Below are 25042 nucleotides of genomic sequence, written 5' to 3'. Positions count from 1 at the left end.
AGGCCCCCGCTGCCATGTGCACTCCCCCCTGCCGTGCGGAGGCCCCACTGCTGCCATGTGCGACCCCCTGCCTTGCGGGTGAGTGTTTTTGTGTGTGAGTGACAGACTGTGTGTGTGTGTGTGTGTGTGTTTGTCTGAGTGAGAGTGAGTGTCTGTGTGTCTGTGCGTGTGTCACCTTCTCTCCCTCTCCCTGTCACCCTCTCCCTCTCCCTGTGTTACCCTCTCCCTGTGTCACCCTCTCCCTCTCCCTGTGTTACCCTCTTCCTGTGTCACCCTCCCTCTCCCTGTGCCACCCTCCCTCTCCCTGTGTCACCCTCCCTCTCCCTGTCACCCTCCCTCTCCCTGCTCACCCTCTCTCACCCTCTCCCTGTGTCACCCTCTCCCTGTGTCACCCTCCCTCTCCCTGTGTCACCCTCCCTCTCCCTGTGTCACCCAACCTCTCCCTGTGTCACCCTCTCCCTGTGTCACCCTCTCCCTGTGTCCCTAGGGGCAGAGTTGGGGGCGGGACTAGGTGGCGAGTAGATTTTTTGGGTGATTTGTCAAACACTGGATATAGATGTTGACTACCGAAGGAACCAATGTACTTCCGTGATGGAGTCCGTTCTTTTGGATTGGCCATTGACTACTTTTAATGCAGAGGTTGTCAAATTACCTTCTCTATTCAATCAGTGATCATATTATCCTGACAGCTGCATTATGTACTGATATAGATACAAAGCTCTAATTTCTTTGCATTGATATATAAAACAATCAATCACATATGATGCATTGAGCTTTGTGACAGTATATGGTACACTTAGAGATGCCAGTATTACCAGAATTAGTTCACTTGCCTCGGAAAATCTGGGGCAATCTCACTGCAAATCCCTCAACATGCCTCAACATTTCTGTGAGATTCCTAATGGCCCAGCGGATTAAGACAGCAGGGGGTCCCTGCAGTCCTATTCAAACTGAATTAGGAACTGCATTAGGCATTAGACAGTGAGGCATTTAAAGTGAGCTTTTTAAGTGATAAATATAGTTAGACTATAGTTAATATACTCACTTTCTTCATGCAAGACCAATAACCTCAGCTGATATGACATGGATCTAATTGCATTCTCTTCACAGGTATGTTCCTGATGTGCAAATCCTGTGTAAAAGACTGACTCTGGCCTTGTAGCATTGATATAAGTATGTTCCTGATGTGCAAATCCTGTGTAAAAGACTGACTCTGGCCTTGTAGCATTGATATAAGTATGTTCCTGATGTGCAAATCCTATGTAAAAGACTGACTCTGGCCTTGTAGCATTGATATAAGTTAGTATGTTTGAATTTAAAAAGTTTTTTTTTCTTCCCCTTTTAACTCTGTGCTGTTAATTGACCAACTGAAACAATCTGATTTATTGGGGAGAGAGAGGGTCATGTGACTACTTTATCTGTATAATACCAACACCTTTCCTGCATTTTGCAGGAACTGCATTAGGCATTAGACAATGAGGCATTTAAAGTGAGCTTTTTAAGTGATAAATATAGTTAGACTATAGTTTGACTAGAGGTGACTGGGGACTGGATCTACTGCTAACTCTTTTATTCAGGGCAACAAACGGTAAGCTATTCAGATCACACTATGATCCCATGCTTGCTAACCTGCCTATTTCAACCCCCCACCCCTTTACAACTTATTCACTGCAGTCTCTCCCAAAACTGACTGCACAATACACTGAAACCCTGAATTGACTCTAGCATTGCAATACAGCTAAACATTTGACAACCAACAGGCACACACCTGCTGTTTAGTCTGCACACACTCACTCTGCTCACAACAGCTCCTTGCAGCACTGCCTACCTCTGGCATCATGAACCTGCTATGTATTTTAACTTTTCTCTTTCTCCTGGCCTCATGGAGATGTTACTCCCTCTATCCACTACAAACGCCTCCTTCCTGGCCCACACCCAACATCACCATACACCCTGGACTACTCAAAAGCCTTGCACTATCTACGGAATGTTGGTGGAGAACTCTAAAAACCAGCACACCAACCACTGCTCACTCTAATGGCAAACACCACAAATTTACAACTTGCAAACAACTACCTAAATTTCTACTCATACTATTACTCTCTTTAGCAGGTGATATTGAACCTAACCCAGGTCCTCCCATTTCAGCTCTGTCCCATACCCCTGAGAATTCCACCTTTAAGTTCCAAAAAGGGCTATCTGTCACCCATATAAACATCCGGAGCCTGCTGCCCAAACTGGACTAACTAAGGGCATGGTGCCTTATGCATAAACCCAAAGCCATCGTTCTTACAGAAACATGGCTATCCCCTAAAATCCCTGATGTAAATATCGCCATTCAGGGATACACCATTTTTAGGAGAGATAGGTCAAAGAGAGGAGGAGGGGTGTTATTTTATATTGCAGACACCTTACAATTTACGCTGTTAAATTGCCCATCAAGCCCACCCTCTTTTGAAATTCTATTTGGCAAAATCTGCCTCCCCTTTTCTAAGCCCATCTTGCTTGCTGGCATCTATGCCCCCCTAAAGCCCCTCTACAATCCCTGACTGATATCACCCATTTTCTTGGCTCCATTTCCTCTCTGAATGAGAAGAGTGAGCTGCTAGTTCTTGGGGATTTCAACATCAATTGGCTTGACCCTAAAAACCACAAAATCCAGATACAACTCAAGTCACTTAACCTATCGCAACTCATTTCCCAACCAACACGGATAAACCTAAAATCGCATAACCATTCCTTGCTAGACTGGATTCTCTCCTCAAACCCCAGCAGAATCCAATCCACTGGCATCCTTCCTGATATTTTCAGTGACCATGCAATAGTGTACTGTGTAAGGAAAATTAAACCACCCCATTCAAGCCCTAAAGTTCTCCTCACTAGAACATTTAAAAACTTTAACCCACAACAGTTTCTGGATGACCTTACCAACTGCCCATGGCACAGAATCGATTTAATTCCCGACCCTGATTCTGCGCTCGACTATTTCCAATCTGAGTTCTTAAAACTCTGCGATACCCATGCTCCACTACGCAAAATAAGGGTACGGGGGGCCCACCTTCCATGGGTTACACCTGACCTTATAGCACTCTACCAGTTCGGGGATGCCTTGTGGAAAAGCTACAAAGTAACTGGCACTGCCAAGGATCTCAATCACTACAGATGCATGCGGAACATGTGCACAAGGCAAACAAGGCACGCAAAGCACAATATTACTCTGACAATCTCCACCAAAATACATCAAACCCAGCTAACTTCTGGAAGGTTATCAACAATATATGCCAGCCTCCTAACCATCAACAACCAAGTAATATCACTAAGGGGGATATTACTCTGACAAACCCCATTGACATTGCAAATGCATTCAATGATTACTTTGTGGGGTGTGCCACTAACTTATTAGCGAAACGCAGCCCAAACCACAAACCTGAATCTCATCCTGGGAGTACCCCTATAGTCCTACCCCCTCCCAACACTGCCCAAAATTTTCAATTTGGCCCAGTATCTGAAGAGGAGATTATACAAGCGCTCCTCAAACTAAAACTAAGCAGCCAATGTGGACCTGACTTACTACAATCTAGGTTACTACGACTTGGTGCCCCAGCCATTGCCAAACCAATTGCGTCCATAGTCAACTCTATCCTGTCTGCAGGCCATATCCCTAAGACCTGGAAAACTGCCAGAGTTGTCCCAATCTTCAAAAGTGGGGACAAAAACACTGTCTCAAACTACAGGCCAATCTCACTTCTCCCAATTCTATCCAAAGTCATGGAAAAATGTGTCCACTCCCAATTAAGCGATTTCTATACCAAGACAAATTTCCCTAGCCAATTCCAATCTGGCTTTCGTCCCAAACACTCCACCGTAACTACCCTGCTAAAAGTTTGCAATGAAATCCAGTGTGGAATGGAACGGGGACAACTCACTGGTGCAGTATTCCTAGATTTTGCAATGGCTTTTGACACAGTTGATCAGGCTATCCTGCTTAACAAACGCCAGAGCTCTGGAATAGGGAAGCATGCTTTAAACTGGTTTCAGTCCTACCTATCAGGAAGATCCCAACATGTGTCCATCTCAGGCTCTAACTCCAACCCCCTGGATATCACCTGTGGTGTCCCGCAAGGCTCTGTTCTGGGGCCACTACTCTTCTCAGTGTTCATTAATGATCTTCCCACAGCTTGTAAGGAAGCCTCAATACACATGTATGCAGATGACACAATCCTATATGCACACAGCCATAGCCTCTCTGACCTTCAACACATACTTCAGTCTGACTTTTTGAGACTCGAAAACTGGATTTCCCAAAACAAACTGTTTTTAAACACTGACAAGACTGTAACAATGGTATTTGGGACCCAGACTAAATTTGTAAAGCTTCCAGTGACTGAGCTCCTGATTAGAACCAATGCTAACACCACCCTAACACCTGTCACTAGTTTTAAATACCTGGGCTTATGGTTTGACTCCCACTTAACATTCGGGATGCACATTGATACCCTGACAACCAAGACCTATGCCAAACTAGGGGTACTTTACAGGAACAAATCCTCCCTAAATCTCCTGGTCAGAAAGCGTATCGCACAGCAGATGCTAATGCCAATTATTGACTATGGAGACATAGTATATGGCTCGGCACCTCAAACCCACCTTAGCAAACTTGACACCCTCTACAATTCAATTTTTCGTTTTGTTCTCCAATGCAACTACAACACACATCACTGCGAAATGCTCAAAGAACTAGATTGGTCAACACTAGAGTCTAGTTGCAAAGTTCACTTTTCCTGTCTTGCCTTTAAATTCTTCATGGGAATGCTACCCAGCTACCTGAACAAGCTCCTCACCCCTACCACTTGCAGTACTTATCACCTGAGATCAGACTCCAAAAGACTGTTCATGGTCCCAAGGCTCAACAAAGTATCCGGACGTTCTTCCTTCTCCTACCGTGCACCCCAAAACTGGAACAACCTACCAGAGACTCTCACATCCACCACCAGTTTAAGCTCTTTCAAATCTAAGGCTGTCTCACATTTTAATCTGGTCTGTAACTGTTTCATACGCTCATAATATATATTTTCTTTAACTGTGCACGCAATGTCTTGTATATAATGTATACCCTGTTCATTTATGTATCTGTACTTGTAACCATGTATTATTTGTTTTACTCTGTGCCCAGGACATACTTGAAAACGAGAGGTAACTTTCAATGTATTACTTCCTGGTAAAATATTTTATAAATAAATAAAATAAATAATCTGTATTTTGCAACATTTATGACACAGGTTTTTTTTGTTTAATATTGGTTTCAGTTTCTCATTATGGATAGTATGCAGTTCATGGGAGGTATATTTTGCCAGCAAACTGGATTTTGAATAATTGCGTCTGAAATGGGCCAACTGATTCCGTACGAAGTACTATGCTATAAGCTGAAATAGAATGTTTGGTGGTATAATGTTCAGAGGTTTGGCAACTCATTACATTAAAACTAAAGGAGCAGTTTCGCCTGCTCTATTTTTTTGTACCTCAATTTTGTCTTGCAGAGATAGGAATCAGTTAGTCTCTAGAGCCGAACTGTGTTCATTTCAGCTCCTGGGACCCCCTTGTTTTCCGAGATACCTATCGGAGAATGCTTTGCCAGTAGTATCCCATCCAAGGAGAGTAAAATTGCGTGTAAATATCCCAAGTTACGTGGGCCAATTGGAAACTGTGACTTCATCCATCGCAGCTTCCCATTGGCATGCATGCTGCAGAGCTTTAAACCACCAAGAAATAAATGGTGGCACCTTCCACGTAAGTATTTTGTGAACCAGTTTGTCCCCGGAGCTCAAAATAATGCCGTTCACCTCTGGAGACTCTCTTCCCCTATATAAAAAAAAGGGGACCAAGAGGGACTGCTACTTTAAAAATTGGAGAAGAATGGTATTGAACTCAATATATTGCCAGATATTTTACAATCAAGCCAATAGTATATGATTTATACAAAATCACTAAAATGTGAATAATAGTAACTGAAGGTGGGATTTGATTACAAGATTTGCATGGAGAACTGACCATATATATGCTGTAAATTTAGCCAATCATTTCTCTATTATAAACAAGCCAACTGAATAATAAGCTGATTTAAACCATGAATAATTTTGCAGACCGCTAAGAGAAACTGATACATACATTGAAGACTTAAAATGAGATGTTGCATATTATTGAAATTAATGGTTAAACGCCCGACTACATTTTTGTAATATAATTTTATGTAGAACAATAAAAACAATGAAATAAATAAAAACTCCACACTACCGATATGTGTGTGTGTGTATATATATATATATATATATATATATGTATATATATATATATATATATATATATATATATATAATCAAAAAATAAATAGATGATACCGTTCTGTGGCTAACGAAATGCTTTTATTTGTGCGAGCTTTCGAGATACACTGATCTCTTCTTCCGGCGATATAATATATATATATATGCAAATACAACTGTATGCTCATCTGCATGTCTTAGGCAGGTCTGCAACCCCACCTTTCACCTTTATCACCCAGCACACAGCACTTCCACTGCAGCAAGGGATTCTGGGAAATGACATGCAAATGAGCACTCCGTGCCACTTTTTGCTTCAAAAACCATTTTTAACATGGTTCCCTATAGGCTTAAGCTTGCTGCATGGTCACAGCTTTGAGCACAGCCAGGGTTAAGGTGCATACCCAGAAAACCACCCACAGACAGCTGTTTCGACCTTAATGGGTCTCATCAGCGTGTGATGATGCGCGTATCACAGGCGGAGCTGGGCCAGCTAGGAACTTTGGTGTGTGATTACAGGAAGCTCTGCAGACTCTCATCTACCCCCTCCTCCTGTTCCTCGTGACACCGCCATTGGCGTGAGGTACACAGATTTGCAGTACTTACCAACTAGCTACCGGGGACGTGGGGAGGATCATCCTACCATCAGAGGAGGACGCTGTACTCTATGGTTTGGAGTGTCCCATGATTGGTGTTTGTTATTACCATCTCTACATCTGAGGGTTCTGCGGACTGTTCTTCCCTTACACTGACTGCAATATCCACAGGTCCTGGCCACTGATCCTGTGTGCAATACATCTGCGCTGATCCACTGCTGTTACAGATTGTCTCAAATGATTGTTTTTTCCTCCACAATGTGAGTATAGGTCCTGGTGACTACTCACAATTTTATTAAAGATTCCTATATTTTAGAAAGAGTGTCCAGTCCGCGCTCTTTAAGAAATTGGAATAGTAGTTCCTCTCTAATCTTTTGCAGCTCTTGATGTTGAAGGTGTCTTCCCCCACCTCCAATGTGGATCTCTGCAGAGAACTCCAACAGCGATACCCAGTTCCAAGAAAAAGAAAAACACAAAAGCGCACCAAGATTGAGATATACAGTGTATTATAGACAATTAAAATTAGTAATATACACTTACATGGATAAAAACTTTATTGATCCTGATCACGATCGTGACTTCTATGGTGAGGCAACAGTGGGGATGAAGGGGGATGATTTCCGTCTCTGCAAACAAGCCCCGCGCGCTGGGACTGTGTCTCTGGCTATGCTGCGTTTTCAGCTCCACACGGTTGTCAGCGTGATGGCCTGCGTGACGCGCATGCGCGGCGGATAAGGCCCCCAATAGTAGTCCCGAAGATGCCTGCCCGTTTTCAGTCTTAGATCGTGATTTGTGGAAAAAAGCACTTGTGTGAAGACTGGCTGTATGGGAAACAAGCCAGCAACACCCTTCGCACTATTCCTATATTTTACAGTATTATGCTTTATATATATATAATTTGTCACTGCAGCCAGCACACACACATATATAAGAAAAACTCCAGATGCTAGTCCCATAGAAGATAATAAAGATGAATATTACCAGATGATGGTCCAGTAAGGAGAGACAGCACACACGGGTTGAAATTTCAAAAAAGGTGTATTGTGTTTCAATATATATATCGGTAGTGTGGAGTTTTTATTTATTTACTAGCTTTTGTGCCCGGCTTCGCCCAGGGAATGCAATATTGAATACATATCCCCGCCCCCTCTCTCCCCTCTCCCCCCGCCCCTGCTGTCGGCACAAATAAGTGAGTGCTTCAGTAATAGGTGATACATTTTTTAGTTAAACTAACGTAATATATTTTTATGGATCAGACTCAAATATGAATGTTTAAAGCTTTGTTCAGCAGCAACCAATGCAGTTGTTTTGAGCATTAATACTTTCCTTATTATTCGTAAATGCAATGTTCTGCAGAGCAATTTTTGTAATTAGTTTTATTCCAGATTCTACTTTATCATGCAAAATCTTAATTGGCAATGCGTTGGCAGTAAATGAGTTTGTGCACTGAACATTGGAAGAAGTTGATTCATGGATTGCTGTTATATACAGTAATTGTGCAACAATTTGATGCCAGAACAAAAATGTGTAAAAATATAACATAAAATATTTCTTTTTTTGAGAGACTTGTGTTTTAACTTGTACAAAACTATTTAAGATGCAACTTGTTTAATGATGGGAAAATTAATTCACTTAATTAGCATTCATCAGTTAAGCAAAGTGGTACGAATCAGAATTTCACAAGCTTTTGTATTTAGTTCTACATATAAAAGTTCCTTTAAATAAAATACTACCAATACCGCAGGTAATTATTTAACAAAACTATAGTTGCTACAAAGAAATATAGTAGAAATAGAATAATTAAGTTATAATGTTGTGTTCTTTTCATGACTACAGTGAAACAACAGTTTCCCCCAAAGCACTGCAGTGCAAATGTTATAATAAAACCATTACACAGTAGGTTTACCACATTATTTTCCTGGCTATCAAGTTATCTTTAAGTCACTTGTTTTCCATAGAAATGCAACTTTAATTCACTAGAGGGCATGGTGAAGATAAGTAAAAGGAAACAAGAGACATTGTAAAGCATATACACTGATACTGTACAATTCAGTGTTGAAATAATGTTATTGTAATCAAATATAGCTTTTTCCTTTATAGGAAAAAAACTGGTTGAATTGTAAAAAAAAAAAAAAAAAAACTAAAACATCCATCGGTGAGTCCCAAAGTTAAAGCAGTGACAACAGCAGGTGACACAATGGAGCTTTGCTGTAATCAAACGTATAGAAGCGTGGGCAGCACAGAACCCATGTAACTATAATGAATTATAGCTACTGTAAATAGTAATGTCTTCTCCAACAGCATTATACTTAGACCTGAAAATGTTTACAGTTTTAGTCTACAATTCCTCTGATTTCTAGGATCAGTGAGTCAGGGTGATGCTGGGGCATAAGCAGAATATAGTCTTTAAAGGAACAGGGGATCCCCTAGCTAGAGAAGTTTGCCTGAAGTTCTATCATAGCTGGAAGTACTGGCAGGAGATGATCCATAAGTGGACCCTAGATAATGGAGCAAGATGAAGATGAAATCCAGAATTAAGCTATTGTCAGAATCGGGGAAATAGAAGGCAGATGTATCTAAAGGGCAAGGAATAAGGCAGCGTGGCAAGGCAAGCCATGCTTGTATTAGAGGTAGTCAACATGAGTGTGAGGTTCAAAAGGGTAGAAAAAGACCCGATTAGGATACATGCATGGGGCTAAAGTAAAATATTTAATAAGGGAACAGGTTACAAGGCAAAATACAGCGGCTGGCAGAAACAGATTAAACCTAATTGCACTAGCAATAAGGTTTAGCAATAATTGTATATGTGCATTTTGCTGTTAACGCACTTCAGATAACTGGGAAATATGCTATTGTAAATCATTTTAATACATTTTACATATTAAAATGAGCATATTTCTCAGATATCTGAAATTCAAACATTGAATTATTAACGCCATGTTAACCATAGTGGTCTTGATCATGTCTGCTATGGAAACCAAGGTGATAATCCTAACACTTCACCCTGACCTAACCACCTACCCATCGCATGCTATAGAGGCTAGTAAGGCATTGCCACTAAGGCAAAAATGGGTCTAATCCCACATGGGGGACTTTACCACCCTTGGGGCAGCCAGTCTACATATATTCTACAACTACAGTACTCTTACTAACAAGGTTTGGGTGCATTAGTAAGAGCACTGAACATATGTTTAAATCACCCACAGTTATTGATTGAGTAAACACATGACCAGTTAGCTTGTGTTATGTGACAGGCCCTATATAAGAGCTGGGCACCTAACATTATATTGCAGTAATTGGCAGAGAAAGGACACTCGAGGATAGGCCTACAGATACAGTATGACAAAAGATGATAAGAAGAGATGGGAAAAAAATGTACGAGAAATATCGAGAGAGGGTTTATCTTCAAGCAAAGAGGAGCATGGATTTTAAGCTAAATTGAGGATGCCTTGTTGCAAGGGGAGGAATTCAGATTGGATCTACTGTATGATATCAGGAAAGGCTTGGGCATCATTTCAGGGAGTTACTTATTTTTTAGATGATGTGTTTTTTACTCCTTGTTTATTTATTTTTCAACTGTGGTGCACAGGGTTGTTTCTGAGGGGAAAAGCTAGAACAACTGTCCCAGGCCTACTCATTTCTTGGATGGGCCCCTTTTCTTCACCAGGCTCCTTCGTCCCCTTTCTCCTCCAGGTCAGTCTCAACTCAACAACTCTCACAAAGCTCATTAATTGTCTCTGTGGCATTCAATGGTTATCTTCGAGATGACTTTCCACGTTTGGCTGGTATTCTAGCAAATCGAGTGAAAACAGCATTGAATCAAGATTTTCAACCGCATCATTTTTTTTCTGGGCAAATTCCTTTTTTAATTCGTCAGATTTAAATCTTGCCAAATGTCATGCCGTTTCAGCCCAATTTTGCATTTGCAATATCTGATATTATTGAATAGATATTATAGCCCTCAATATTTGGGATTAAAAAAAAGGAAGTCACAGTTTTGAATATGTAACTTTATTCTTATACATATGTGTTTAGTATTCAGGGAATAGATCATATCTGAGGACATAATAACTTAATTTCATATAGTGCTTTTCTCCCAATGTGACACAAGGTATTTCATAATTACAATATAGCATGCAGCACATACTGTATGAATTCTTACAGACACAGCTGCTGCCCAGATAAGCTCACAATCAAAGTTTTGGTGCACGAGACACAGAGAGAGATGAGGTGACTTGACCAAGGTCAAAAGGAGCTGACACTGGGAATTGAACCAGGCTCCATGGATTTAGACTCAGTGTTATTGTTCACATAGTGTCTTTACTTACTAGGCCACTCCTTCGGCTTGATGTAATATAAGTGTTTTCTTCATAAAGATGCTGCTACAATTCAAAGGAGATTAGTCAGTTACACATTCAAAAGAATTACAATTAGAAACCCTAATACAATATAAAGCCACGTTTTCTTAAACTGGCACACACACGGGTATTTCTTCAGTCCAGTTGATCTCAGATTCCCTTCTTCCCTTACGAGCATAATGCTAGAGCACATGAGCTATGTCGGTGTCACTCACTGCTCAGGGGATTTCCACCACAATGCCGAACAGCTTTCATCCACTTTGCCATGCTTTATGCATCTAAATGATCGACTAGGGAGAGACCACAAATTACATTTCTTACGTGTATCACAATTACACTGTTTATAATAATTCTATTATACAGCCGGTTTACATTTTGCTTATGTCTAGCTTTTACCTGCTTGGTGAGAACAGGCTCAGATATATTATAGTATTACTGTCTAAGTGTTTAGCTTCTCACTACATTTTCTGCAAATGCCTAATATTTTTTTAACAAAGTTTCTCAGAGAATACATATAGGCAACATTTACTACGCAGTTGTATTCCACAAGACACCTTCCACAACACAGCTTAATAAATAAAATGTGTCCCTTTATGATCTTTTTAAGAAAAAGGGGTGTAAGGTATCTTCCAGTATTGAAGATATCTTATGGAGTAGCAGGTCTGAGTAAATGTACCGCATAGTATGTAAACTGCAGACATCAAGATTCTAGATGTAGACATTTAAGAGAGTAAATGGTGATGGTCTCGGAGCTGAACCACATTCATTTGAGGTCCAGGGACGTGCTGCTTCCATAGGTGCAGGCCTCCGTATCGGGTGCTGGTATCTTCTGCAAGTTTAAATGTTCCGCGTCACGGCCCATGTGACCGGGACATTTAAACTTCAGCAGATACTTTCACCACATACTGGAGCTTATACCTCAGGAAGCAAGGGGTCCCTGTACCTGAAAGTAACGTGGTTCAGCTCCGGAGACCCCCTACTTCAATCCTGTGTTATAAAATGATAATAAAAGCAGAGCTTCATTACCTTAGTAGCTAAGGGCTAACGTATTGAAAAGGCTAACCATCAGTACACACTATGTTGGTGGTAGAGAGGGTGGGTGAAGGTTGTAGTTGCACCAGAGTGGGTGCTTAGGCCTCCTGGGAGGGTTGTGGGAAATAATCACTAGGGGAATGAATGGGTTAACCCCTCCCACAAACCTCACCCAGGAGTCCTAGCCACCCACCCTGGGCAACTTCAACTTTATCCACCCTCTCTACCCCCAACAAAGCATGTACTGCTGTTTAACCCTTTCATTACCTTAGCGGTTAGCTAAGAATGAAGAATGAAGTTCTCCTGTTATGTTATTTTTATTGCATAGGATTGAAGCAGGAGGTCACCGACGCTGAAATTAATGCGGGCCTGCTCCAGAGCCCCCAGCTTTAATCCTATGTAGTAAAAATAAAATATACTCTATCTGATGCAAATTGATAATCCAAACTCGCCATCCTTTAGGTGGCAAAAAAAAATAGGAGTATGTAACCCACGATTTGCATATCGGAGCTACCTGCATAAAATTTACTGGCAAAAAATCTGAGTTTCGTCCTTTTTTAGACCTACCACACAGCTTGTCAGAGCAAGAGGGATAACGTTTGTAAATAAAAGCCACCTACAAGCTATTTTGACATGTTATCACAGCTTTCTGAATAGCAACACCTGCAGAATCGCTTGTAAAGTGCACTTTACAAGCGTTAAAGCAGCAGTCTAAGCTGCCGTTTTTTTTGTTTGTTTTTTTTTTCTTTAATATGTGCCACTTTTAGCTTCATCTCTCTTTAGGGATATTCCCAATGATTTTACCTGCCGCCTAAAAATTGTGCTTATCTTTGAGAGATGGAAACAATATTGATAGAGGCACCAATTTGTTTTTTCTGCTGTACTGTATCAATAAGAGTAAGAGAATGTAATTTCAAGGCTTCAATATTGATGTCTGTATTCCTGTCTTGTACCCACTTTTAACTATGTTTGCCTTAAAATAGTTTAGTATTTAATCTTAGCATTTTAATCTTCATACATTGCACATTTTCTGTCACTATACACTGGCAATAAATATGGAAAAATTATGTTGTACTTACTATAATTTGAATATGCCATGATTTTTGATAAATTATTCAGAAAACTTTCTTAAAATCAGTCCATACTGAATAGAAGGTGATTCCAATCCTAAAGAATTAGAAGATAATGAGTAATAAACACTCTTCAAAAACAATGAATTGCATTCTAAAATATTTTCAATATTGTTAGAATCATAACCCTAGACCTGAATTAGATCTTGAATTCATTTACAGTGTACTGTATATTACAGACTAGGTTGGATTGCTAATCCTAATTGGGGGCTGGGGGAAAACTGTTGCCTCTCGATGGCAATAAGTTATATTCTGCAAAATGATTTGCAAATTCATTATTAGATATACATGTCTCAGTAATAACTGACAGATTAGATTAAACATGCCAGTCAAAGTCATTAAGCTTGCAGAAACACATTACTGAGACTTCTATTTAGAGATGTCTTCATGCTTTCCTGCTTTGCCCTGTTGGTGCAGATTGTCGGAATGTTCATGTGAAAGAAACAAAGGGAAATGTAATACTGTACTGTATATCCAAACGGCTACATTATAGTTTCACTGTGTTAATTACTTCTCACTTCCACTGTACGTATACTAAGGTGTCCTTAACATACAAACCGTTTATTTATTTTAAAACATCATCATATACTGTAATTAGGGGCAATTTCTTTTTTGTGGTGATTATTTGTATAAACACTGGGTCGTTTTCTGTCCACCAAAAATGCACTGTAAATGAATTAACATTATTAACTGCATAGTTTATCATTAATTGCATTGTAGAAATGTCCTAGATGCATAATTTCTTTATCTGACAAAAAAATAAAATACCAATGGAAATACATACTTGATTTACTTTACATTTTTAATACTTAATAATAATCATTCCTGTCATGCACAGTATGCTGTTACATTATTTTCTATTTTTTTTACATGGTAAAAACACAGCAGGTTATTAATGCTTCTGCAATTTCCACTCTGTGCTTATAGTGCCGCGACGGCGACAGCGACGCAACGTTGTGTCAAAACAAATGCATTGCCGCCGTCGGGTGCACTTATAGTAAACGTGACGCGACGGCGCAACGACTTTGTCGCGATCGCTGGAAATCATCTCAGTTTGATTTTTTCAGCGTCCGCAGCCTGACGTCGCTGTCGTTGTCGCGTTGCCGGCACTATAAGCATAGCCTTAAGCTGCAGCCCATTCTCCCCCCTTCTCTCCATTCTCTCCCCACCTGCACCCCTCTCCCCCCCTGCACCCCTCTCTTCCCCCTTCACTCCTCTCTCTCCCCACATTTCACCTCTCTCCAAGTAAAGCAATAACTTGGAGATCCCTTTAGGGGGAAAAAGGGCATGACCCCTTTCAGTGCCATAGAGTGACTGCGGTGTATAACCCAAATAGTGATATTAACCATGCAGATCCTCCAGCATGGAAGGGGTTAAGGGGTGCACTCCCAAGCAACACAGCAGCACAGGGACATGCAATGTGTCTCCTGTGTTTACAGAGTGTGTGTGCACCTGTGACAGGTGCAGGGTGCAGGCAAGGTCTCCCAAACTGTGCCCCAGAGCAGCACACACCTACACACCCCCCCCCCCCCTCTCTCCACTCAGCATATCCTGCCTCTCACTCCCCATTGGTCAGAAAGCTCAAAAGTCAAAGGCCTAGTCCAGGGTGGAAACAGGCAGGCTGGCGCTGCAGCGCTGCACCCTGCTCAACTGGGCGATTCCTGTCCGGCTTGGTGCGCGCATGTCTGGGGGCGTGATGCATCTCCAGCTAACCATGTCACCTGAGCGAGATTCTGCCCGACTGGTGCGAGTGAGTTACCCAACTCATGTGCTCGGCCAGGGTCGTATTGTAGAGATGCCCTAGTCCTATTGTCAGCCGATTGTGCTTCAAAATGGTAGTCCTGCTCAGACGGTATCACTGTGTCAGATGCAGTTTAAGGTCAACTGGATAAGCATGAATCCACCTTCCGAAAAGTCCTGCTGCTGTGGAAATAACGGCCTTCCTATTGTCAGCAGTAAGCATTGTGTGGCACAATTTCAAGATTAATGCCAGATAAGGTATAAATCCAACTGGATAGGAGGGAAACCTGTGGTGAAAACTAAAAGCTGACAATAACATCAGAGTTAGAGGAAACAACCCAATTTGAAGTCATCGTTAAGTCTACGAGGGCTCAAGGTGTCCAAACCATATATGGTCTTTGCTTCCAGTTGTAGCAGTGCTCTGTTACAGTCACCACCTCTTGGGAATGAGGGAACTTGAGAAATAGGCATACACCGGTGTAACTATGCTGTGTTTCATCTCTTTAAAGTGTCCCGCCACCGGTTGCTGGGTCAAATCTTCCTTATTCTCTGTGTCAGCAAGCGCCTTCCGGATGGCAGATTGATAAAGACTCATACGTTCTTTCATCAGGTGAACCGTCTTCCCCACGTAATATAGTACACAGGGCAACCTGATAAAATAGACCAAGTACAGTGTATTTGGACTCACAGTTTAGGAAGTCTTAATTTTAATAGGATTGCCATGATGGGGATGTGTGTATGATTTGCCCAGAAGCATGAATAGGCAATTAACACAGCCATGGCACTTATGGATGCCAGCTGGTCTTTTTAGCCATGTTTATTTGCTTGCATATTTTTTCGTGGGATCTGTCTGTGTCAGAAGGTCACCCAGATTTCGACTTCTACGATAGCAAAATCTAGGTTGCTGCATGAAGTGTCTACCAATATGTTTGTCACTGGCCAAGATGTGGCTATGCTTGAGAATACTCTTTTTAATAAAGCCTGGAGCCATGCTAAATGTGCTTTTAATATTGAAACGAGTATCGTATTCCTTTTTACCTTGGGGTTTTAGCAGAAGGGATCTCTCAATGTTCTTGACTTGTTCCAGGGCTGCAGATACCTCCTCATTGCAGTAGCCATGCTCCAAAAATTGGTTCTTCATGTCACATAATGCTTGGTCAAGTTCGAGAGGATCACTGGTTATTCTAATAACGCTTACAAATTGGGAATAAGGTAAACCTCTTTTCACACTCACTGGGTGGTGGCTGGTTGCCAGTAGCAGGGTGTTCTTGTCAGTGGCTTTTTTGTATATTCTGGTGGCTAATTGGCCATTCTTTTTATATATAACTGTATCCAAGAAGGACACTTCAGATTTGCTAAAGTTCATAGTAAACTATGTTTACTACTGTGTGTGTATATATATATATATATATATATATATATATATATATATATATATGTGTGTGTGATTTACAGTTCTAAGACATGCATATTATCAACACAATACAATACCATATACCTCAACATACCTCAATATAATACCCACACAGTATTCACCACCCTGGTGGAGTTCCACCAAAGTACTGAGGGTACCCTGGGCACCGAATCAACCTGGTGTCCACAGAACGAAACCCTCCCAAAGTGTGTGGGGAGTAGCGCTACCCTTCTGTATGGTCGTTGGTACTTCTCCTTGTCTCAGGCCAGATCAGGGTATATTGGAGATGCTGCATCCGCAGGGCCGTAACGTCTGCCAATCCCCTCTCTTCTTACTGTCATATCCACCTCTTGAGGGAGCTCCAGCAGGAGTGTCTCCCTTTATGTCTCTGAAGTAGCTTGGGGTCTGGTCCCAGACCGTAGGCCGCAGATCACTGCGTGGCATCCGGTCACTAATGTACTAATGCTGTGAGCTAAGGGGAAGCGTCCCTATCTGGGGCCTTCCGTGCAGCACACACAAGCTGTAATAGGCTCAGGGCCCTAACTGGGGCTTGGGGGAGTATCTGGCCTAGTCCGAGAGACACTGGCACCCGGACACTACCTACTCCCTCAGCTACCTCCGTAGGACTGGTGCACAGGGTAATTTCGCACAAAAGACACTGCTCCTATTCCTCCTGCATCCGTCCCTAAGGATGCTGGGACATCTAGTCCCTTGCGGAGCTGTTTTCTAAAATGCAACATTGCACTGCGCATTTGCGAGGTACTACATTAAGCATGTGCAAGGACTAAGATGGTGGCCCCCTGCATACCGGGACCATTGCGGAGCTCTGGCGGCATCGGAGGTAAGCGGGGAGCTCGGCTACATCAATTAAAGCTGAAAATAACAGATATGCCTCCAAAGGGACCCAAAACCCAAGAAAAACACAGCTCAGAAGTCTCCCACTTCTTCAATAAAGGTTTATTATTAGCCGCAGACATGGAAGGGGCAGCCACCCCAAGTCGTGCTTACTGTGGGACCAAGAAAGATGACCAGGAAGAAGACAGCCGAGAATTATTACAATGGAGGAGTAAGGAGGTCTCTCCAGGGATATAAAAAGATCCTTTCAAACTAAACTAAATGTAGTGGTGGTGGCCTCGTTATCCCGCCAAACCACGGTCCTGGACCAAAAAGTAGAAGAACCGTTACAGTTCCAAGCTAACACGGTTGATGAGGTACTCACATTAAAAGAGGAGATTAAGACTTTGAAAGTTGCAATATTGCAAATCGTGAGAGACTACAAAATCTGAGGATTAGAAATGAGTCTGTCCCCTCATCAGATCTACAAAACTATTTGAAGTGACTCTTTGTGTATCAGGACCCAGATCTGGAGGGAACAGATATGGAAATGGATAGGGCCCATCGTGCCACAGGCCCGAGACTACCTGACCCAGCCAAATCCAGGTCAGGAGTTCTAGGAAATGGCTTTTGACTAGGATTAAGCCATCCAAATAAATATTTAGGGAATAGCCAACTAGAGGTTGCTGTTAAAAGTGTCCCCCTAAAGCCACTACTATTCATCTGCAAATGTGTAGAGATTATCCATTGATGTTGATAGGTAATTGAAGATATTAACTATGCTGTTTTATGTGTTTTGAGTTTATAAACTGGTATTTTGGGAGTGATGTGATGGTACCCCCCTTTAATGTTATCCCTCCCCCATCCCCTCTTTTTCTTTATGTACTCTCTTCCCTATTGAAAACCCAATAAAACTATTTGTGGAAAAAATATCCTACATGTGTGTTTATTTTAATAAATCAGAAAATATTTTTTTATGTTTAAAAACAACTCTGAATTACATCTTGAATGCATTATAATGTAACAAGCCTTTTTTGCTTCTATAGAAACCATTTACAAAGTCACAGATTTACAATTTACACAGTCACCATTTACACAGTCAATACTTCTCTGCAGTCATTTAGTGAACCCCCGAGCTGAATCTTCGCCGAAAGTTCACAGGAGAACAAATTGATCGGCAACTTAGCTAATTACTTATCATTGTGTTGATTGTAATGATGCACATGTTAAAGGGAAAAAATGGCACATTGGACAGCTGCTTTAAAGTGCTAACACAAAAACACACAGAATGCCTGCTCAGCCCGCCGATATATTAACCAAAAACCTTTCTAGAGTGGTGTTGTCAGGGTATATGTATATGGAAAACACGGGAGAGAGAAGACCCTACTTGGATGCACACAAACTCTACTAATACAAAAATAAATACATTTTATTAATTATTGGATTTAAACATAACCATAAACACAGATAAAATAGCACTAAACAGATCTATTAGCGCTATTTTATCTGTGTTTATGGTTATGTTTATATCCAATAATTTATCAAATTTATTTATTAAAGTGCTAATACACAGATATACTGAAGCAAGATACTGTCTCTGGAGCCGTGGGTGAAACGCAAAAATCTGCAACTCCGGAGATAGTGTCTGCCGCACTGAGATCCATGCTTCTGAATCGGACCGCCCTCACCACGTTAATCCTTCAGCACCGGGAGGCTTGCCACAGTCGTGCGAACGCGGGTGGCCCCAGTGCCACTAACCTTAAGTCTTGCTACATCTATGATCTATCACCTAATGAAACCTATGTGGTGAAACGCGTAGAGTGACGTTTTCCTGAGCCGGCCGGAACCCCAGGAAGTGGACGCAGCGGATGACATCACTTCCGGTTTACTGGAACGCATCGGTGGAACGCACGCCACGAGAGAGGGGAAGCGGAGCTACTATCCATCCTGCCACTGAGATCCATTGCGATCGAAATGCTTGTTTTTTTCTTTTTCAACTTATATTTTTATTTTGTTCAGTACATAATATACATACAGTGAATAAGCTCTTGACGGCGTACAGTATCAGCTTACTGCATGTGTCAATCAACATTGTAATTGGGTAGACGTCTTTGGACATACGGGGTAGACAGACAGACAGACTGGGGGGGATCTCCGGCTAGAAGTCGGAGGGGGGAGACAGACAAAGAGAAGGGGGGAAGAAAAGAGAGAAGGGGGGAAGAAAAGAGAGAAGGAGGGGGGGGTGGGAGTTGGGGGGTCTCCTTCCATGATTCCGCCTCTGCCTCCCTCATGCTGGTTCTCTGCGTCTGAGGACTTTGTGCGTACCCCGTAGGACAGCTAACTCTTAACTGGTTTGTCTCTCTCATTTTCTTATAGGTCCCTCCCGGGGCAAGCGGGGTTTTGAAGTGGGGGAGGAGGGCGCGGAGGGGGGTGAGGGATGCGTATGTCTAAGTGTGATGTAGGTTCCGTCGTTAAGCACTCCCTCATGGGAGAACGCATTTGCCCATATTAAAGCCAAATTGAGGTCCTCTCCACTCCCTGGATTTCTTTCTGGGCTAACCATGGTGCCCAGACTTTTTCAAAATTTTCGCCAGTGTCATTGACCAAGCTTGTCAACATTTCCATCTGGCATACCGTCCAAATTCTATGTCTAATGTTTGGGATTGAGGGAATTACGTTTTGTTTCCAGCGTGCTGCTGTCTCCCCCCTCATCGCCATAGCAAAGTGAGCTATCAACTTGTTTTCTCCTTTGGTGAACCCGGTTGCTGGCCTGTTCAGCAGGAACAGCCATGGGTCTAATGGGACGGGTTTACCTGTAATTATGTTCAACCAGTCTTTAATTGAGTCCCAGACTGGGACGATTTTGGGGCAGGACCACAGCATGTGTAACAGGTCTGCCTGCTGTCCACATTGTCTTGGACACAATGGGGAGTAACTGGGCAGGAATTTAGCTAATTTTGTGGGAGTATGGTACCAGCGCATCATTACCTTATATGCGTTCTCCCTTAAGGTTGTGCACATAGAGCTTTTGGAGGTCGCCGTCACTATCTTTGTCCAGTCCTCTACCTCCAACTCCTCTCCTAGGTCTGTTTCCCATTGAGTCATGTATCTGGTTGTGCCCTTTACTGTCGTGCTAGAACCGGTCACTTCTTTATACATCTGCGATGTAAGTCTCACCATGGATGTCCCTGATCGACAGAGCTTTTCGAAATTTGTCATAGGGGACTTTGGCTGAACTTTTTGATAGAACACCCTGATCTGGAGGTACCTAAAGATCTCGGCATTGGGGATGTGGTGGTCTGATTTGACTATTTCGAAAAAATTTATGCCTTGTCTCCCCTCCAGATCTACCAATCGCTTTATGTTATTTTGTTTCCAGATAGAGAAATCTGTTCTGGACTGGCCCGGAGCAAAGAGGGGGTTATTCCAAATTGGTGTCATGCCCGATGCCCTGCTAGTCAGGCCACATTTGAGCCTTGTGCCTGCCCAGATCGACAGCGAGTTGGTCATTGAGGATAGCGGCAGTTTGGTGCTATTGCGCACCTTCTTAGGGTACCAAATCAGGTGCTCTAGTTCCAATGGGGAGCATGCCTCTCACTCTAACGCGACCCATCTTTTAGAGTCGGGGTTAGTGTGCCATTGCACAATTTGACATAATTGGGCCGCTCGGTAGTATGACAACAAACAAGGTACCGCTAGCCCTCCCGCCCCTGTTTGTGTGCGCATTATCTGTTTGCTCACTCTCGCCTTTTTGCCTCCCCAGATAAACTTATCTATCTCAGTTTGGAGGGAGAGAGTTTCCTTCAAACATAACGGCACTGGGAGCGTTTGGAAAAGATACAAGAGGTGAGGGAGCAAGTTCATTTTTACGCAGTGGATTTTGCCAATCCATGAAATTTTATTTTTAGCCCACCTATGGAGATCCTCTCTCAGGGTCCGTATCAGTCGCGGGTAGTTAGCTTGGCCGATTGTATTATATGTCCGCGTGATATTGACCCCCAGGTATTTGATTTGTTGCTTTTGCCAGCGGAAATTGAAGTTTAGGGCAATTAGTTTTTCCACGTGTTTAGGGAGGTTTATGTTAATAGCCTCCGATTTGCTCTGATTGATTTTGAACCCGGAGACCCTATTGAAACGTCCCAGTAGTTCGAGCAGGTTCGGCAGGGAGATGAGGGGCCTGGATACTGTCAGGAACACGTCATCCGCATAGAGTGCCACCTTATGCGTCTGGTTTCCGATGGCAATACCTGAGATATCTTTGCTATCCCGGATCTGGGCCGCCAGAGGCTCCATACACAGTGCAAAGAGGAGGGGGGAGAGCGGGCATCCCTGTCGCGTACCACTCTTGATTTGGAAGGGATCCGAAGCGAATATAGCGCGAATATAGCTTTTATTAATTTGTCACCCATTCCGAACGCTCCAAGCGTGGCCTCCAGGTATGGCCAGTCTATCCTATCAAGAAATGCTTGTTTTTAACTGAAACCATGTGAGTGTAATATTATCCACTTATCTTTATAAACTGTATATACGGTCTGCACTATGTCCAGTTTTATCTTTTAAATAAGGTCCTTGGGAGCACATACATCCGGGGGAAATATTGATTTCTGGATCTCTTGATCGCTCTGTGACATCTATAGCATCCAAAAGATACCTTTACGTGCCTCTAAACTCCTCACGTTTGTGAGTATTCAATAGAGAGAAAAGTCATCTTATTCTGACCTTAATTTAAACAATATTGCACTATCAATATATTTTTTCTTCACATATATTGCGCTTCCCGGAGACTTCCTTCCTTCTACATCTATAGGTGTCTGCTTTTTTCTGTGGAGAGGGAGATAATATATGACAAACTTGTGATTTCATAAATAAGTGATGACTATTAAGCTTCTCTTCTGATTCTTTTATAAGTCCAAGTTCCACTTGGATGGTGCTAATGCACATACTTACAAATCTCTCCAACAAGATTCTCTGCTCTCCAGAGAACTGTTGATGCGAGTATCATTGTTTCAATGGTGTATCTTCATTCATTCTAAACCAGGTGAATGCCACTTTACTGACAATCCAATCTCCAGTTACAGGTAGTTTTATTCAACTGTATTGTTTTTGTACAAATAATAAAACATATAAAATTGTAACAAAAAAAATTGTAGTTCAGTTTGTTGGATAAAAAATGGTACAGTGATAGGGAATATGTTTTATTTTTATCTACAAAGTAATATAATTGGGAAGTCTACATGCTAAATAGCGTGTTGCTGAAGGTTCATACATATACACGATCCATTATCTGCATGCTGATTATCAATGTTTTAACTCAAGCAATGGTATTATTATGGTATTAAATAAGTACAACCACAATAATAGAAAGTATCATTTTGATTCAATCTTGTATGGTAGTTTTTGCCTATACAGTACTTAGTGTTGTCATTGCAGCACACCCGTAGTATTGGTTAGCATTTCCGCTTGGGGGATGTTTTTTGTTTACGTTTCGTTAGGATTCTTTTCAGAGCTGAACCATGTTGATTTCCGTTCTGAGGACCACCTACTTCCTGAGATTTATACCTCTGCAGGCTGGGCATCCAATATTGCCGTTTAAAGGTTTATGGCCTGCAGGCCAATAAGAAGAAGCTGTGATGTAATCACTTGTGGCTTCCTATTGGCCCACATGACGTGAGACATTTGAACAGAATTGAGATACTGGCAGCACCTTTAGAGGTAAGAATCTCGGAAAGCAGGAGGTCCCGGGAACTGAAATTAATGCGGCTTAACATCGGAGAATGTCTGCTTCTCATTTAAAGAGAAATATATATATTTTTTTTTTAAGGAAAAGCTGCTTTAAAATTGACAAAATATGATGGGTGTTACTACAATAGTATATGAAAGCCCAATATGAAATGCAATAGACCATAACATTCAAACAACAGTAAGTAACAAACAAACCAAAATAAATATATGACGCAAAAGGAATCTTACATATTATTGTTTCAGACCTGTATTTGTTTTGTGCAGCATACAGTATAACTGGATATTGCTTATGTTGGGCATCTGCTTTATATTTTGTGAATGCCATGTTTTGGTATTTTCCATACACAATTATATATTTTTTTCTTACTGTATATAATGTAGAGTAGATAGTGTATGCATTTGTGTACATATCCTGCTCCATAGATCACACCATCTAAATTTAGGCACAGGGAATTTTTCCCAAGGTCACGGAGAGCTGACACTGGGATTTGAACTAAGCTACTCCTTCACCCTTTACTCTGCTTACTCCATAGACATGAAAAATGTGTATTTTAATGCTAACCAATTAGTAAGTGTTTGATTTTCAATGCAGTAATGAGAGACAGAGAGAGAGAGAGAGAGAGAGAAAAGAAGACTGAAGATATGTATGTAGCCAAGTTCCGATGACCCCCCTTACTTCTGCGTGCGTCGGGGAGTTGCGTTGGTGGCCATGTGACTGCAGATGCAGGGCGCCACCATTTTGGTTCGTGCATGCGCAGTGGCACGAGAGCTGCGGCGGTCTTTACAGAGAGCTGGCGCATACGCAGTGGGAAGCGTGCAAAGCGGGACCAATCAGGAGGAGGCTCTCAGCTGGGACTACGATTCCCATGAGCCTTAGCAGCAGACACATGACGTCAGGGAACAGGGCTTTAGGATTCCTCTGGGCTGAAAGGATGTAGTCACTGACAGAGAGCACGTTTGTCAGTGGGTGGGGGGGAGAGCAAGGGGAGAGGAAGTGTGTGCAGGGGTCAGTGACCCACTGCAGTAGGCCAGTATCTTTCCCCTAGTACCCAGTGCAGGCCCTGAGACACCACTAGTTTGTGGCTGCTGCAGGGAACCGCCCTTAGATAAGGACCTTGCCTAAATAGTGTACAGTATCAGTCAGGTACACAGTACTGCACTGAGGATCCTTTTACTGGTAGTTGCGACCAGACTATGCTGTAGAGTCAAGGCACATTGGGACATTCCCCGCGGTTGGAAACTCATCATGAGAGACTGCGCTGGATCGGCGGATCCTTTTTGAAGTATCAGCAACCAGGTGCTGGAGCACCCGGCAGGTATTTTCATAAGTGCACCAACATACCGGTACCTTACAGGTGCTGATCCTGCCTTGGGGGTGGGTTCCTTGGGGACACTCAGGGGTTAAGCGACCAAGGGACTGGTCGGTTACGTTTGACACGGTGGGGGACATGGTGGTGGGGATACTACTGTACAGTGAAGCGTGGCAGAGGCCACTGGTATCCAAAGATTATTAATGTATTTGTGTATGACCTGTGCAGTAAAGGTTAACATTATATTTGCGAGCTATTGTTCCTGTTCAGGGGAATCTCACACATTGGGGATCCTGGGCAAGTTGAGGCGCTGCCAGTTATTATATTGTTGCCCCAGGCTCCCAGTAGCGGAGGCTCAGATCTCTGTGAGCCAGCAGGTAAAGCCAGCATCATTAGACCCGTCTAGGTTAGAGGGAAAGAGGACTACATTTGGAGGCACTGCTGAGATCTCAGACCTGGGGTGCCCTAGCGTTCAGTCAAAATTAAAATTTAAAAGTTCTTCATGTTTATCCCCTCCAAGCAAGAGGTCCATGAATGGGCAATGGACACGTGGTCGCGGTAGGAGGAGTATC

Source organism: Ascaphus truei, chromosome 7 (genome assembly GCF_040206685.1).
Source record: "Ascaphus truei isolate aAscTru1 chromosome 7, aAscTru1.hap1, whole genome shotgun sequence".
Classification (NCBI taxonomy): Eukaryota; Metazoa; Chordata; class Amphibia; order Anura; family Ascaphidae; genus Ascaphus; species Ascaphus truei.
Note: the sequence above shows the minus strand (reverse complement) of the source record.